Raw genomic sequence first — 16,905 nt, forward strand, 5'->3', positions numbered from 1 at the left:
TAAAACTACTTTTTAGGTGCCATCATCAATCCAAAAACCATCTTACAATGACTGCTATAGACCAACTACATTTTTCCAGCTAGAGGGCCAGATATATTCAGTGAGCACTCCACAACTACATGAATACAAAGAGGCTGAAATTCTGATAGTCCCATTCTGCCAGTGACCATGAGTTGGAGCAGGATCTAAGTATGCTGGAGGATGCAGACCTTATTGCAAATTGTGGGGACAAGGTAAAGTGTATGGTAAGAATTGGTCACTGGCATCTGCAATGGTGCAGAGCCCAATCCAGTCTTGTACAGGAGGAGCTTCCCAAGATTGTTCTGCTTGAGACGAACTAGGCCTTTTCCAGAGTTGAGGAAGGAAGCAGTCTTCAGCTGTGAAAAGCAGCCCTCCTAATACCTCAGTAAAGTACTTGATCTCCACTAGGATCAATTACCTTTCCATTCCAAAATCTTGTAGCCTTTCAAAAGGTCCAATTAGAACTCACACCATCTCTCAGCTGGTGAGGTTGCTACTGAGGCCTCATAAGGTCCTGCTGGGAAGAAATCACGAAGAGGTCAGGAACTCATCCAAACATGCCCCCTTGATGTGGGAGGTGGGCTGATGATCCACCCATGTTCCCCCTAGCCATAAAATGGTTTCATAAAAATAAAACGGGAAACTAATTCCACCCAAATTTCTGCTCCAGTCTGCTGATCAATCCATTCTCTGTTCTTGATGCGCGCCAGAATTTTTGACCCCAAACTATTCAGAAATATAAATCAGCGTTTTTCAGCCCACTGATGGCTTAATGGCTAATTGAACCCCTTAATAATAGGAAGAAACTTAGGTTTGTGTTAGATAATCAGAGCCAGCATGACAAGGGGAGAGGAGGGAGCAGGTGTGGTGGGGTGGGATCCGTGGGGGCAGCGTTACAAATGGTACTGAATTACAAAGGAGTCTAAGCTGTTATTCCCAATCACCTTCTAATAATTTTACTGCCACAAACTGCATTAAAAGAGATAGAACTAGGCTCAAGTGTGACATGATGCCCTTCATGTTCAAATAGCCAGACAATAGTCATTGGTTGAAGTAGCAATAAACTGCTGGCCCTCTGGGAATCGTACCTCAGGCGGTGAAAATTGGAGGGATAAAAAGGAAATCAGAATGCTTGCAAGAATTCAATATTCAGAGAACAAGGGCTGGATTTTGCAAGTGCTGGCCATGCACCTTCACCAAATGCCGGGTCTGTCAGTGCAGAGCAGACCCGGCACACAGGGGCGGGGGATGCAATTAGTAGCTTGTTTCAGCCACTTAACAATGTTTTCTCCCAGCTTTTTGAAGTTGACAGGTCGCCTGTGAAGTTGAAGTGCAATGTCAGTGGCCATTGAATCAGCTGATGAGTTGACAGCTTCAAATGTCAAGTCAAAGCTCCCAGCTGTTTGAGAAATGTTCCCTTAACCATCAGCTTCTCTAAACTGCATTTCCACTACAGATTCCGAATGGTGCAAGTCTTTGCACAAGTCCCCACCCAGTCTGACCTTATTACTTCTCCCACCATTGTCAGATCGCTTCTGTCAACTCTACTTCACCTGCCCTTTATTCCATCAGCATAGGTGCCTTGAAACTCTCTCACTTTGGTCCTCAGAATCTCACCACAATCAGCCCCAACACCAACATCACCAGGCACACCAGCAGCACCAGGCACACCAGCAACATCAGACACATCAGTAGAACCAACAACAATACCAATCTTCTCCGCAATCCCCTGATGCTGCACAGTACACAGGGCATCTGCACCCGACCGCATTGCTGCCTAGGAGGCCAGGGATGGCCTCACCATGGCCAGATTTGCTTCACTTGACACTACACCCTGGCTGCCACATGATGCGCCATGTTGGCACCACCCCAAACCAACATTGTAAAGCATCCCTACAATGTACATGCCGTTCCTTTCACATGCATCACTATTGCGGGAGGTACCATTACGTCTCACCAGTCACTGCAACTCACTAAGCCACGTCCAAAGATGCACATCTATCCAAGAACGCAAAGTGTTGAAAATAAAGGTTTCAATGTTTGACAGCACATTAACAGAAACTTTACATGAACATTGCATAAAACATGCAAGTGCCTACTCTTGTGTGTTGTTAGTTAGTATGATTCCAGTAGGATGAGGGTAAGTGTGGAGGTGGCTAGTAAGATGGGAAAGTGATAATGTAGATAGAGAGGGATGGGTGGAGATGCGAGGTAAGTTGGTGTGAGTTAGGATGTGCAGGAAGAGGGTAGGGAAGGCAGAGCGATGGGGATGTGATGAGAGGCACAGCAGGATGAGGTTGTGGCTTTGTACTAATGTTTCGTGATCTGATGAGATAATTGAAATGTTTGTGGCACTGCACCTAGGTCCTCCTGCTCACATTCCTGCTTGTGCCCTCCTCTGCAATGTGCTACCAAGCTGCGTTGATATCCTAGGGAGGTCTCTTCCGCCTATGGGAAGGGAAGAGGACCTTCCTGTGTGCTGTGACTCCCTCCATAAGTGTATGGAGGGCTCAAGGGAGAGCCTGGGTGCAGCCCTGTGCCTCTGTGCAGGGATTGTCAGTGTTTGCAGCACCTCAATGCTGTAGAACACAGACAGCACAAATGTCAAAATCAAGTTGGCCAGGGTCCTTTTAAGGAAACCGGTTGATGACACTAGACCCGCTACCTCTAATTGGCCAGGAAACACACAGGGCGGGCTTAACAAGCCCAGTCAGGGGAAATTCATTTCAGGGACCGCGATGGAAACAGCAGCGGGCTCGGAAGCCCCCACCGACGTCACCCGCCACGGACCTGCCGAGGTTCATAAAATCCAGCCCCAAATGTTTACTGCGAATTTGAACAATAATAAATTTGAACAAAAGTTCAGAAACCACAAGCACTTCAGTTTTGTGTATGTTTTATCAGCAGTTACTGCAACACGATTCGAATGAAATCTATTGAAACAAGCTTGCGTGTTCTCAGTAATTCCTCACCAGAATTAAGTTCACTTGGAAATTGTTGAAGTCCAACCATAGGTCTAAATCCTCGTCTGCTGATGAAATAATTACTTATTGCGGAAGAGCACTAGCTGAATATTCTAAGTATGGTTGCAAACCCTCCAAGATTGTCCTGAAGTCTCGAGGAATTAAAGAATAATCTTCAGGATACTGTTGCTTCCAACCCAGGAGAATCAAATCAGAAGGCATTAAAAATGTGTGTTTTTTTCAATTTCTTTAAATGCTTTTGTTTATTAGTTATAAAAATATTGGATAGGGAAAAAAGGCAGTTTGACTGGACAGGGCAGTTAGAGATGGGTGGTCATGTGTTGCAATCTCCAGGAATACATCAAACCAGAATTGGCAACTCTAATTCTAAGCAATTTCCAGATCTTCATTCATCAATTACATTTAGCCACCATATCTAAACAATACAGTCAGGGATTGTAAAACAGTCAATTGAATATTTATTGATTAAGTAAAGCAACCATTAACTAAATTATCCCTCTAATGAATTTAATCTGTAAGCAGATCAATGTATGAATGCGATTAAGGAAAGCAGTGAGAATGTAGAGAGACACAAAGAATCAGCCTTGTCAAGATAAATGCTCAGACTGCAAAACGCAGAGATTTGGAGGGAGGAAATTAGCTAATCCTATTGCTGAAATGCTGTGCAAATCATTGGAGATGATCACAATTATAATCACAGTGGGGGAAATGACAGAGACATAAAAGCACAAGGCATTTAGTTAAAGTCCTGAGAGTACTGACAGGTACCAAAGTAATAAGCATGGAGTGAGTTTCATGTTACTATATCAAAGCCTAAAAGTTGAAAGAAAAAAGAAAAAGAAAGACTTTGATTTATATAGCGCCTTTCACAACCACCAGATGTCTCAAAGCACTTTACAGTCAATGAAGTACTTTTGGAGTGTAGTCGCTGTTGTAATGTGGGAAATGCGGCAGCCAATTTGCACACAGCAAACTCCCACAAACAGCAATGTGATAATGACCAGATAATCGGTTTTATTATGTTGATTGAGGAATAAATATTGACCACGACACCGGGGATAATTCCCCTGCGTTTCTTCGAAATAGTGCCATGGGATCTTTTACATCCACCTCAGGTAGCAGACGGGACCTCGGTTTAACATCTCATCTGATAGATGGCACCTCTGACATGCAACGCTCCCTCAGCACTGCACTGGAGCCTAGATTTTTTTTAATGTGCTCAAGTTCCTGGTGTGGGAACTTGAACCCACAACCTTCTGACTCGGAGGCAGTATGCTACTCACTGAGTCTGTGAGAATAAAAGTGTTTCTTAATGATAACATTGATTCTATATATACATATATAAATGTTAAAAGTGTAGATTATATGGAAAGGCTGCAGTGTTAAAAGAAGCAAAATGGATGACTTCACCAAGTTCATGACAGCATGGCTTTGAAACTCACCAAACTAGAAAAGATGTTAATTGGAAAGCCATTAACCTAATCAAGGAATGTCACCAGCCCTCCAGACAGACACATATATGAGGCGAAGCTAATCAGGAACGGCCCTGGAACTAATACCCAACCCTGAAGCTTTCTGAGAAACAATGGCCAGAAGAGGTATAATAATCCAAGCAAAGATTGCTGGGTCTCTCTTCTCCTTAGCACATGGCAAATCAGGAAACTTCCTCTACAGACAAAGAAACAGGTCGTGTGCTTTGCCAGAGGGAAGTAAAGTATACCTTTTTATAAATAATCATTGTATCTATTGTAACTAAGTAGATCTGTAGGATAGCTGATGACTGCTGTTTTTCTGATAGATGTTGTTAGTGTGAATGTTTTCTCAGAAGAATCACTCAACACTCAGAGTTGGTTCCAAAGCCAATGCGGCCTTTATTTTCGCATGCGGGGAGGAAGCCTCAGGACTGGATCCAGGCACTTCTCTCCGACGAACAAAGAAACTCATTGATATTTATATGTTTTACAATAGTTCTTTACAGTTACTCAGCCCACTTCGGCTGGACACAATCCAATCATAACGATTATAGAGTACAGAAAGGTTTCTTTAATCCAATAGAATTCCCCTGATACCTCAGGGGCTGTATGTTCGGTTTTTGTCAGCTCGGGCTGATTAATGACCTCATTATGTGAGGCGGGTTCTCCCCTTATCTCTGTTCCTCGGGGTTCGGCTGTGTGAAGTCACTGATTATACCAGTGTACTATAATGGTTCGTTATAATTATCTTGTATCCAAGGCATTCCTGGTAGTGGGCCTCACAGGGTCATTGCTCGGTCATTGCTCGGTCAGCCCCAGTTCATTACTTGACTAACGGGATTCCCATCATGCTTGGGCAGCCATTTTATATGTGGCCACTTTAAACTTATATGAGTTTAGATATATTCAGCAGGTGCCTAATGCCTACAACAGATGTGTATGTGTGGGTGATTCATAAACTATTCAAAATTGTTTTAAAAGAATCGGTCATGCTGTCAATTTAATGCCAGAGATTGAGAAATCTTATAAGTCACAGCTGACCAGGAGATTTGAGGAGCCAAGTGGAGCCAGTGTTCTGAGTACAATCTATGCTTAATTCTAAATCACTCAATTCAAATTATCTGATGATTCAATTTTGTTCAGCATTAGGTTTCCACTTTGTTCTGTTATTTATTTGCTTAGTGCAAATTATTGGATGCTTAATCTTATTTAGCACATAAATGACTGAATTATCAGGAGTAGAACTCTATTTGATATATGGTACAAACTTTGTAGAATGAAAAAAGGGGAGAAAATAACAAGCTGCAGGTGGGAATAGTAACACAATTCACCAAAACCAAATCTCAGGATTTTTTTATGGCAACTCGTACAAGTTAGAACACAAATTCTACTCATTTTTGATAGATAGGTACATCCAATCCATGATCATCGGTAAATTCTATCCCATGTTTTATGATTGGTGCATTGAGCTGGTTAACAACAACAGCTTGCATTTATATAGCGCCATTATGCCCCATGTTACTGCTAAGATGAATTGTATCCCGACCAGTAAGTGTGAAATTATTCGAATCCAAGGATGTATGTTCACATTTATTCCCCAGTCCCAGACCTTTCTTCACCAACTCTGACTTTGTAAGTCTACATCGATATCTTCTTCCAGTACTTTGATTTTAGTTTGCAGTTGGTGGTAGAGCTTTACGGATTGACCCACCCTGAGCCTCAATTCTCATAAAACTTCGGTTAGATGTGGGATAGGGACCTGCTCTGGCTCGTCATAATCCTGCAAATGATCGTGGAGCTGATCGGTTACATCAATAACTTCGGGCTTCCGGTGCCTAACCTGGGTGATATGCGCTTGCCCGATCGCGACACGTCGTAGCGGCGCAAAGCAAAAGTTCGGCTGTGGTATTGGGCACTGCAGGTCATTATACCGGTATGAACGCTCTGTGGTAGAGACGCAGTATCTTCCCTTCCCTCCGTAGCCTGCCCTCGCGAAGTGCCTATGTGCGGGCACTATTTCTAGTACACACCCGTCGGTTCGGTTAAACCCGCACTCGTCCAGCTCACCTCGGCCTACCGGGTGAGGGCATACTGTGATCTCCCCCCTTTGCGTGCATTCTGTTAGGGAAATTCCGATAAGTATGTTGTTTCGACGAACGGCGGAGGTGGTGGTCAGATAGTAACGTATGGAGACATTTTCCCGTATTACTCCGATATTCTCTAGTTGGTACAGGGGGAATGGCCCTGAGTCCGGCGTGGCTATAGGGATCATCAGGACTATCCCTATCCCAGTATTCGTACCCATCTGGCAATCTGGAATTGCTGGGTATACTCGGGTCAGTCCCTTCAGAGTACAATTATCCAGTGTCCCCCTCTGGTTAGCCAACTGAGCCAAATGTGAACTGTCTATCCAATCGGGTACTTCCCCGCGTTGGATCTGGTCGAGATTATGGCGGATCTGTCCCACCATCCACAGACCATAAGCGTGACAGAGTTGCCCCTGTCTTTGCTTTCCTGTTTCTTCTTTTTCTCTATCAATGAGGTGATTGATGGTTTTGGCGTGAGCTTCTAGGACTGAGATGCCATCCAACTGGATTTCGGCACCCTCCTTTCCTAGGTTGGCTTGGTCTTCCTTGTTTTGCTCTACCCTCTCTAATAACCCCTTCATCACCCCTCTAAGCTGTTCCACCCTCTCATTTAACCCTTGTATATCTATTGAGTTTACTATGGAGGTCCCTGTATTGAAACCGGTGGCAACATCATTAACTATTCCCCTCTTTATCCTGGGGGCTGACCCCTGTCCTCGGAATCTACTGGTACCCATTGCATCGGCAGCCTGCTGCATTACAACTTTACTTAATACATTGTACATTTTCCTTGACTGTTCTGTACAGTATTCCGGCATCTGGATGCCTGAAATATTGATCAGGACAGGCACAATTTCATGTTTAACATTATCATACAATAATTCCCCTTCGTTGTACATTACAATCCCATTTTCTGGTCCCTTAGTAGTTATGGGACAAGGCAGTTCCTCGGGCAATGTAGTGGTTCTTATGGGGCGCGGTGTCGGAGGGGGTGAGAAGCATACATACAATGATATTGCAGCCGCCCCCTCCTCCTTGTAGTACCACACAGCCCCACTCCCTTTTTGCGGATGACTGATTGCTGGGACTGTCCCGGAGGTGCGCAAATTATGCCGATAGTACATTCATCGGGCCCTTTGACATCCCTCCGTTTAATGCAGCTGCTCCTTATACCCGTGGAGCACTGTACACATACCCGGTTCTTATTAGGATTCACTTGTAACCATGCATTAAAATAAGTCCTGTCCTTGCTCCAATCCTTGGCTGCTGGGATGCACATTCCATCCGTTAAGTTAAGCAAGACTCCATAGTTCATGTAGTTGTTTATTTCCTGAGTGCGCTGCAATCCATTGGTATCATCCAGTGTTTGCGTGGGTCTTGAGGTTCCCAGTATCATGAGTCCCCAGAGTCGAAGTCACCACTGCGGTCCCATCTTGGTGAGTGTTTTATCTGAAAATTTTAAACAGATAGCCTGGTCGCCATCAGGTGTTAGGTTCTGGTCTACTTGTGCCGCTGTCACTCTGTGGAATCGAAGGTAAGGATTAGGTTAACCATATTCTTTATAGTCGTACCATCTCTATCACTTCATGTCCCTGTCTGGGCTGCCGCCGGTTTTATGTTTGAGCCTGCTGTGCTCGAGCCTGCACGATGACCCATCTAGATATTATCCAAACTCCAATCAACACCAATGCCACCATTATTCCTCGAAACACCGCTGTCTGCTTTACCGTTAGGTTGGGTTTGTGGACTACACCTACCCACCGTGGGGTACATTGGCTCGATTGCCATAGGTGATGGTGCTATGGCTGCGCACTGCACTATCCGTCTAGTCCCGTTTTTTAAAACATCTCTTCCAGCCTGTTTATCTTAGCTTTTAACTCTTGACCAGCTAGTTCCGTTTTATTTTTATTCTGAATATCCCACCATTTCCTCTGTCTGTCAGGTGAGTCTTCTTTATTTTATTAAGAAATCCAAATTAATAATGTCCAGTATAAAACAGCTGTCAATGGAAAGGGTTAACTCCTTTATAGGTTTGTAAGAAAGCCTGATGTCATTACGTGACTTCACGTAATCATCCAAAAAATTATTTTTTTTTCAAGTCTTTGTGCCTTCAAAACTTGCTTAGAAATTAGGAATCCGTTAAACAGCATAAATCATTCGTAAAGTGGTCATAATAAAAATCTTCTCATCGGGAAAGACAACATTTTAGATTAAACTCCAATTTTTTCTTAACTTCTAATTCAAGTACTTGGCAAAGAATTTTTTTTTTTTAAATTGATTTAAAATGAGACCACACATTTTTAATAGCTATTTTGTTTACTGAAATTATTTTTTTTTTTTTTTTTAATTTCTCTCTCAGCACAAAATCTAAACTTCTGTGCCAGTTCCCTTTTTTCTTTCCGTGCTGAGTTAGCATAGCTTAGATCTTTTCTTCTCGCTATTTTCATACATTCCAACATTTCGTTTTTTTTTTTAACGGTCCCGTTCATTGGGCAAATCTTGTGTTTTATTTCTCTCTCAGCACAAAATCTAAACATCAATGCCAGTTCCATTTTTTATAAGAATTTAAAAATTCAGTAAGATTCTCCAATTCCCAGTTTTTTCTTTCTGTGCTGAGTTCGCATAGCTTAGATCTTTTCTCCTCGTTATCTTCAAAATGCTCCAGTTTCAAAGTCATTAAAATATCTCTTCTAAATTGCTAAAGCTTGCTGTTTTTAACATTTTTCAAAAGTCCCTTTTACACCTTCGCAGATAGCTCGCCACTCACCCAGGAGTTTGACCTGATCCCTGAAGGTATTTCTAGATTGTTTCCAAACCTTTTAGTTTTAGATCTCCTTTTTTTCTTTAAGAGATCAGATTTAATTTAATAATTTTTTTTTTGAATCCACCTCAGTATTTTGCTGTGCCTCCTCTGAATATCTCAAAATCCCAATTCAAACTTTGTAATTTCAATCTTTATTTAAACATTTTTTTTGAGCTAGAAGCTTTTTTTAAAAGGCATTCTTTATCTCATTCCGAGACTAAATTTATGTCTTTCAACCCAATGTAATCAATCATTGCATGTTTTCTTTCGACAAGTAAGTGAGCGTATCAAATAAATTCTTTTTTTTCTAACCACCGGGACCATGTATTTTTTATCTTTTGCTCAACAAACCTATCCTTTGTACATTTCCTAGCTCCGTAACTTATCATCCAAATAAATCCACACCTGCATTTCTAACTTAAAATGTCTTAAAACTTCCCACATACAGGACAACACTACAAAGGGTTAAAAACAACTTTCACTCTGTTTAGAAAAGTGGGTGGAGCTAAAATAAACAGACACTTGCATTTCTCTTCCAACCAGGCTTTTGGAAACATGAAAACATAAAAAAATTCATTCCGCAGTCAAAAAATCACACAAGGACTCTCAACGACAGACATTCACAAAATTCTCCCTTCATTCAACAAAGCTTATTATTTTTTTTTTTGGCCGGCTCTATTCTTGGATCCATACTTCACTTAAGATAATCACTATCAGGTTTTTTTATTTCTTACATATTGATTTACTTCCTCTGTTAGTTTTATGTGGGCTCGCAGTATCAAGACCACAGCCTTTTCATTTTTATTCGCTGACAGGTGCTGAGGATCCCACCCTGTTCTAATCATTTTCTCGATTAGTTTCTTTTGTTTTTCCGCCATGTGGTGGGTAAGGGACCCTTCTGGTCCCCACTCGAGGTTACTTGCTTTCGTGGCCATTCCTGGGTAGGACTAGAACCGTTAGGAATCTACTCTCAGAGTAGGTCCGCTTTCTACCTAGCGTAACTTGTAGTACACCATCTCCTGGCTACTGTCAGGTCACAAGTTCTGCTGTTACACAAACTTATACAATTCTTAAAACGCGTTTAAGCAATTCCCGCAGTGCTCTACGTATCCTTAACGACTATCTACCACCGCTCTGCCCGTTGGTCCGACCCTGTTCACAGGTTTGGATTCCGTTAACCGCTGTATACCACTTGGTTCTACCCCGGGGTATATTTCAAATCACACTACTGGGTCCGGAAGATGTCTTTCGGTATCACGATCCCACGGTCCAAGTGTGTTCCCGGCACCTACTTAGTTCCTGGCCGTCACGTGGGACTAAAGTCCTCTTAATTCAGGCTCAGGCTAGGTGTTTGAGATATTGGACCGTCTCCTCATGTCGATCAACCAGCATCCACCTTCCGCACCCGTTATAAAATTTTGTTTAAGGTATACTCACCCGGTTTCTCCAAGAGCGTCAGCGACCCCGAAATCCTATTTGTGACGCCACTGTTAGTGTGAATGTTTTCTCAGAAGAATCACTCAACACACAGAGTTGGTTCCAATGCCAATGCGGCCTTTATTTTCGCATGCGGGGAGAAAGCCTCAGGACTGGATCCAGGCACTTCTCTCCGATGAATAAAGAAACTCATCGATATTTATATGTTTTACAATAGTTCTTTACAGTTACTCAGCCCACTTCGGCTGGACACAATCCAATCATAACAATTATAGATTACATATAGGTTTCTTTAACCCAATAGAATTCCCCTGATACCTCAGGGGCTGTATGTTCGTTTTTTGTCAGCTCGGGCTGATTAATGACCTCATTATGTGAGGCGGGTTCTCCCCTTATCTCTGTTCCTCGGGGTTCGGCTGTGTGAAGTCACTGATTATACCAGTGTACTATAATGGTTCATTATAATTATCTTGTATCCAAGGCATTCCTGGTAGTGGGCCTCTCAGGGTCATTGCTCGGTCATTGCTCGGTCAGCCCCAGTTCATTACTTGACTAACAGGATTCCCATCATGCTTGGGCAGCCATTTTATATGTGGCCACTTTAAACTTATATGAGTTTAGATATATTCAGCAGGTGCCTAATGCCTAGTGTTTTGATATATTCAGCAGGTGCCTAATGCCTACAACAGATGTGTATGTTTCATAAACTATTCCAAATTGTTTTAAAAGAATCGGTCATGCTGTCAATTTAATGCCAGAGATTGAGAAATCTTATAAGTCACAGCTGACCAGGAGCTTTGAGGAGCCAAGTGGAGCCAGTGTTCTGAGTACAATCTACGCTTAATTCTAAATCACTCAATTCAAATTATCTGATGATTCAATTTTGTTCAGCATTAGGTTTCCACTTTGTTCTGTTATTTATTTGCTTAGTTCAAATTATTGGATGCTTAATCTTATTTAGCACATAAATGACTGAATTATCAGGAGTAGAACTCTATTTGATATATGGTACAAACTTTGTAGAATGAAAAAAGGGGAGAAAATAACAAGCTGCAGGTGGGAATAGTAACACAATTCACCAAAACCAAATCTCAGGATTTTTTTATGGCGACTCGTACAAGTTGGAACACAAATTCTTCTCATTTTTGATAGATAGGTACATCCAATCCATGACCATCGGTAAATTCTATCCCATGTTTTATGATTGGTGCATTGAACTGGTTAACAACAATAGCTTGCATTTATATAGCGCCTTTAACATAGTAAGACAGCTCAAGATGCTTCACAAGAGCGTTATCAAACATAATTTGACACCGAGCCACATAAAGAGATATTAGGACAGGTGACCAAAATATTGGTCAAAGAGGTAGGTTTTAAGGAGTACCTTAATTGAGGAGATAGAGGTAGAGAGATTTAGGGAGGTAATGCCAGAACTTAGGGCCTTGGCAGCTAAATGCACAGTCACCAATGGTGGAATGATTAAAATCGGGGATGCTCGAGAGGCCAGATTTTGAAGCACCCTGAGATCTCGGAGCGTTGCAGGGCTGGAAGAAATTACAGAGATAAGGAGAGGCGAGGCCATGGAGGGATTTGAAAACAAGGATGAGAATTTTAAAATCAAGGTGTTGCAGGACTAAGAGCTAATGTAGGTCAAGCACATTGGTGATAGATGGACAGGACTTGGTGTGAGTTAGGATACGGGCAGCAGAGTTTTGGATGAGCTCAAACTTATACTCAAGCAAAGTACGAGGCCAGACAGAAGAGCATTGGAATAGTCGAGTCTAGAGATAACAAAGGCATAGTTGAGATAGGAAGGAGTGCAGAGTAGGGTGAAGAAGATGTTTGAGTTGCTCAAAAATAAATTTGTTCAGTGCCTTTATAGGTTTCGTCAATTACAAATGCTTTTTGGATAATTTAGAATAGTGGTAATTTCTCCCAGTGTAAAGCTTTATGAGACAGGCATGGATTATTTTGAATTCACAGCACAGAAACAGGCTAACCCTAACCCAACCAGTCAATATTGCTGTTTATGCTCCACAAGAACAGTAGTCCTAATTCTATTTCTGCCCACCTTATGTCCATATCTCTTTATTATCCTGTCCTTCAACCATCTATCGAACCCACACTTTAATATTGACCAGGGCCTGACGTAACATTGCCAGAAGTGCGACGGAAATCCCATTTACATACATCAATGATGTTTCTATCTCATTCAGGCAAATTACAGTGACTACGTGGAAGAAACTCAGAGGAAATTTCCAGCCATGGTACAATCTCTGGCTGTGCATTCAACAGCCTCACAGCCCGCTGTGTAAAAAGGTTTCTCGTGTTCTCTGTTCTAACTCTTATATTTAATCTTATGTCTATTTCCCTTTGTTCTGACCCACTGTAGAATTGGCCCTGTGGTGGACGAAATCAGACCTGCGCTCCCATCGAGTGCAACGCTCTACTGGGAGCCTCAGCTCACCAAATTACCCATCGTTCATTCACAATTGGAACTGAGATATCAGTGACAACGTCACTAACACTGACATATCCTGCATATGGGCTACCTGAGACAGAGAATAACAATGGCTTCCCCATGAAGCAAATAAAGATTAAAAATGTAAGGGAAGCTCAGGATGAGAAAAGGCCATTTGGCTCACCAAAGCTCACAATATCGTACGCTGACTCTCTCAGTCAACATTAAACTGTGCTTTGAAAGACTTTGAAGCCTACATCTATACCATCCTTCCTCACAGATTATTCCAGACATTTATTATCCGTTGCATGAGGATATTCCTTGAGGTATCCGTTCTAAATGTATCTTTCACAAATATATTATATTCATGACCTCAGCTTCTTTTATCCTTACTTTAAAGTAATATTCAGGAATGACCTTATCTAAGCTGCGTTAATATTTTATATACGAATAGATTCTCCACCCCCCGCCTTCACGCCCTCCCCCTCGCCCCCCCCCCGCTCCCCCTAGCTACCTTTTCTCTCGGCTGTACATTTTGAGCTACTTTAACGTTCCCTCACCCCTCTTATGCTTGGAACCATCTTTACTGCTCTTTCCTGTGATTTAGTAGTCCTTATGTATCGCACTTGTATTGGATTTACAAATGTAATGTGTTCTCTATTGAAAGACTGAATGTGGATGATAACAAATCACCTGTACGCTAAATATGTATTGTTTTCTGAGCTGAAAGAACGTTGACCAGTTACATTATTTCAATGGCTTAACAAAAAAAGACACACTTCTTTCTTTTAGCCTTCGTAACTTTAAATGAAATTTGCCTTTTTAGAAATATCAAAATGTTCTACTTTTCCCCTTAGTGCTCACTACTCGATAGCACCTTCCAAACCATAGAAAGACAAGGACAACAGAAACATCTTAACACCATCACCTCCAAGTCACACACTATCCTGACTTGGGCACATATCGCCATTCCTTCATCGTCACTGGGCCAAAATCCTGGAATGTCCTCCCTAATAGCACTGTGAGAGTACCTTCACCACAACCTTCTCAAGGGTAACTAGGGATGGGCAATAAATCCCGGCCTTGCTAGCGAAGCCCATGTCCCAAGTATGAATAAAAAATATCACATGGCCAAAAACGATCAGTGCTCCGGACGTTTCCAGTGCCACTTGTGACATGCCGCTAAAAGGGGCAGCCAAAGATGCCTTTTGCCTCCAATGATTGCTCTGGTTTCCGTGCAAGTCTGGAGGCCGACATTTAAAAAATGGAGTCAGAGGTTTGCAGATTGAAGTGAGTTACTGAATTTCACGATGGGGGGAAATAACCTAAACAAATAGGGGGAAGAAGATATGTAAAGGTGTTAAACAACAGGGGTAAGGAGCAAGAGGAAGCGCAGAGTCCCGGTCCTTAACTAATGGCCCAGTCAGATTGTACGAAAATACTAGGATCTGAACAATGGCGGACAGGGAAAGGCCCTCTGGTCCATCCATCATGTCCTACACAATTGTGATACCTTGTGCATCACAATATATGCATTCCCTGTCATGTATTCAACCAGCATTGTAACCCATGTATAAACTGACCTAAGTTGTACACTGTGAGAACACTGACCACTAGGTGGGAGACACTCCTAACCTGGACCTTCAGGTGTAAAAGGGGAAGCTCCACCCACCTTCAACACTTGAGTGCTAAGGAATAAAGGACAGGTCACAGACTGACCTTCTCTCAGGCATGGGCCTCGTGTGCATTTATACTGTGTAGTAAGGACGTATCAATGGCGACAAGAAACTGGGATTTAAACCACGCGAGCATGGCCACTAGCAGAACAGATGAGAGGTACTGTGTTAAGGAATGGTTGGGACAGAGATTCAACATTGTTAAAGCAGCACACAGTTCTCCAGGCAGAAAAGGGCAGTCAGGCATGCCCCAACATGTAGTCGAACCCAGAGGGGGAGTTCGACAGAGACAATGGCAAGCTGGACAGCGATTCACGCCATTGCAAGGGACAATGCAGCCAGTAATGGGGCCATCAACACCTGTTAATGGTGCACTCAAGGATAATAACAGGGGCAGTCAGGGACGATCGACTGGCAAGGGACCTTTTGTTTCAAACCGCAACTCATGCTAGAGGCGTGGAGGCATACATTCAGCCAGAGTTTGCAGAGATGAGCAAAATACCTGCAGCATTGCAGAAATGGACACTGGGGGAAATCGCTGGAAGCTGAAGTTCAGCGAGTTCATGTGGAGCACGTATACAGTTCATACACCAGGACGCCACCGATAATGATGAAAGTGCTCCTCAATGGCATCCCAGTATCAATGGAGTTAGACACGGGTGCCAGCCAGTCCTTGATGGGTATCAAACAGTTCGAAAAGTTGTGGGCACCCAAGGCCAGGAGGCCAAAATTATCGCCGATTAACGCACAGCTACGGACTTACACAAAGCAGATCATTCCGGTGCTAGGCAGCGCCACGGTAGTCGTGACCCACAAAGATTCGGAGAACAGGTTGCCACTCTGGATTGTCCCAGGGGACGGTCCCGCACTACTGGGGAGGAGTTGGCTTGCTGTCATGAACTGGAAATGGGGCGATGTCAATGCAATTTTCTCTGTGGAGCGAGTATCATGCTCACAGGTCCTGGACAAATTTGACTCATTATTTCAACCCGGCATTGGCACTTTCATGGGGGCCAAGGTAGTGATCCACATAAACCCGGACGCCAGACCAGTACACCACAAGGCCAGAGCGGTGCCGTATGTGATGCGGGAAAAGATAGAAGGCGAATTGGACCGCCTGTTGAGGGAAGGCATCATCTCGCCAGTCAAATTCAGTGACTGGGCGAGCCCGATTGTGCCGGTGCTCAAGGCGGATGGGTCGGTCAGGATATGTGCCGATTACAAGGCCACCATCAATCGGGTGTCACTCCAAGACCAGTACCCGCTACCGAGAGCGGAGGGCCTCTTTGCGACGCTATCCGGTGGCAAACTTTTTTCAAAATTGGACCTGACCTCAGCTTACATGACCCAGGAGCTGGCGAGTGAGTCGAAGAAGCTGACCACCATCACGACACACAAGGGGTTGTTTGAGTACAACAGATGTCCGTTCGGGATTCGCTCGGCCGCCGCGATCTTCCAACGAAATATGGAAAGCCTCCTCAAGTCGATTCCAGGGACGGTGGTTTTTCAGGACGACGTCCTCATTACGGGTTACGATACTGAAGAACACCTCCACAACCTGGAGGAGGTGCTACGCAGACTGGACCGGGAAGGTCTGCGACTGAAAAAGGCGAAGTGCTTCTTCCGAGCTCCAGAGGTAGAATTCCTGGGGATGAGGGTAGCAGCAGACAGGATCAACCCTACTGCATCCAAGACGGAAGCGATCCAGAGAGCACCCAGACCCCATAACACGATGGAGCTGCGTTCGTTCCTGGGGCTCCTGAACTATTTTGGTAACTTTCTTCCCAAATTGAGCACGCTGCTAGAGCCGCTACATGTGCTCGTACGCAAAGATCGCGAATGGGTCTGGGAGGACAGCAAGGAAAGGGCTTTTAATAGAGCACGCAATTTGTTATGTTCCAACAATCTGTTAACGCTATATGACCCATGTAAGAAACTTGTGTTAACATGCGATGCGTCGTCCT

This window comes from Pristiophorus japonicus, chromosome 11, assembly GCF_044704955.1.
Source record: "Pristiophorus japonicus isolate sPriJap1 chromosome 11, sPriJap1.hap1, whole genome shotgun sequence".
Classification (NCBI taxonomy): domain Eukaryota; kingdom Metazoa; phylum Chordata; class Chondrichthyes; family Pristiophoridae; genus Pristiophorus; species Pristiophorus japonicus.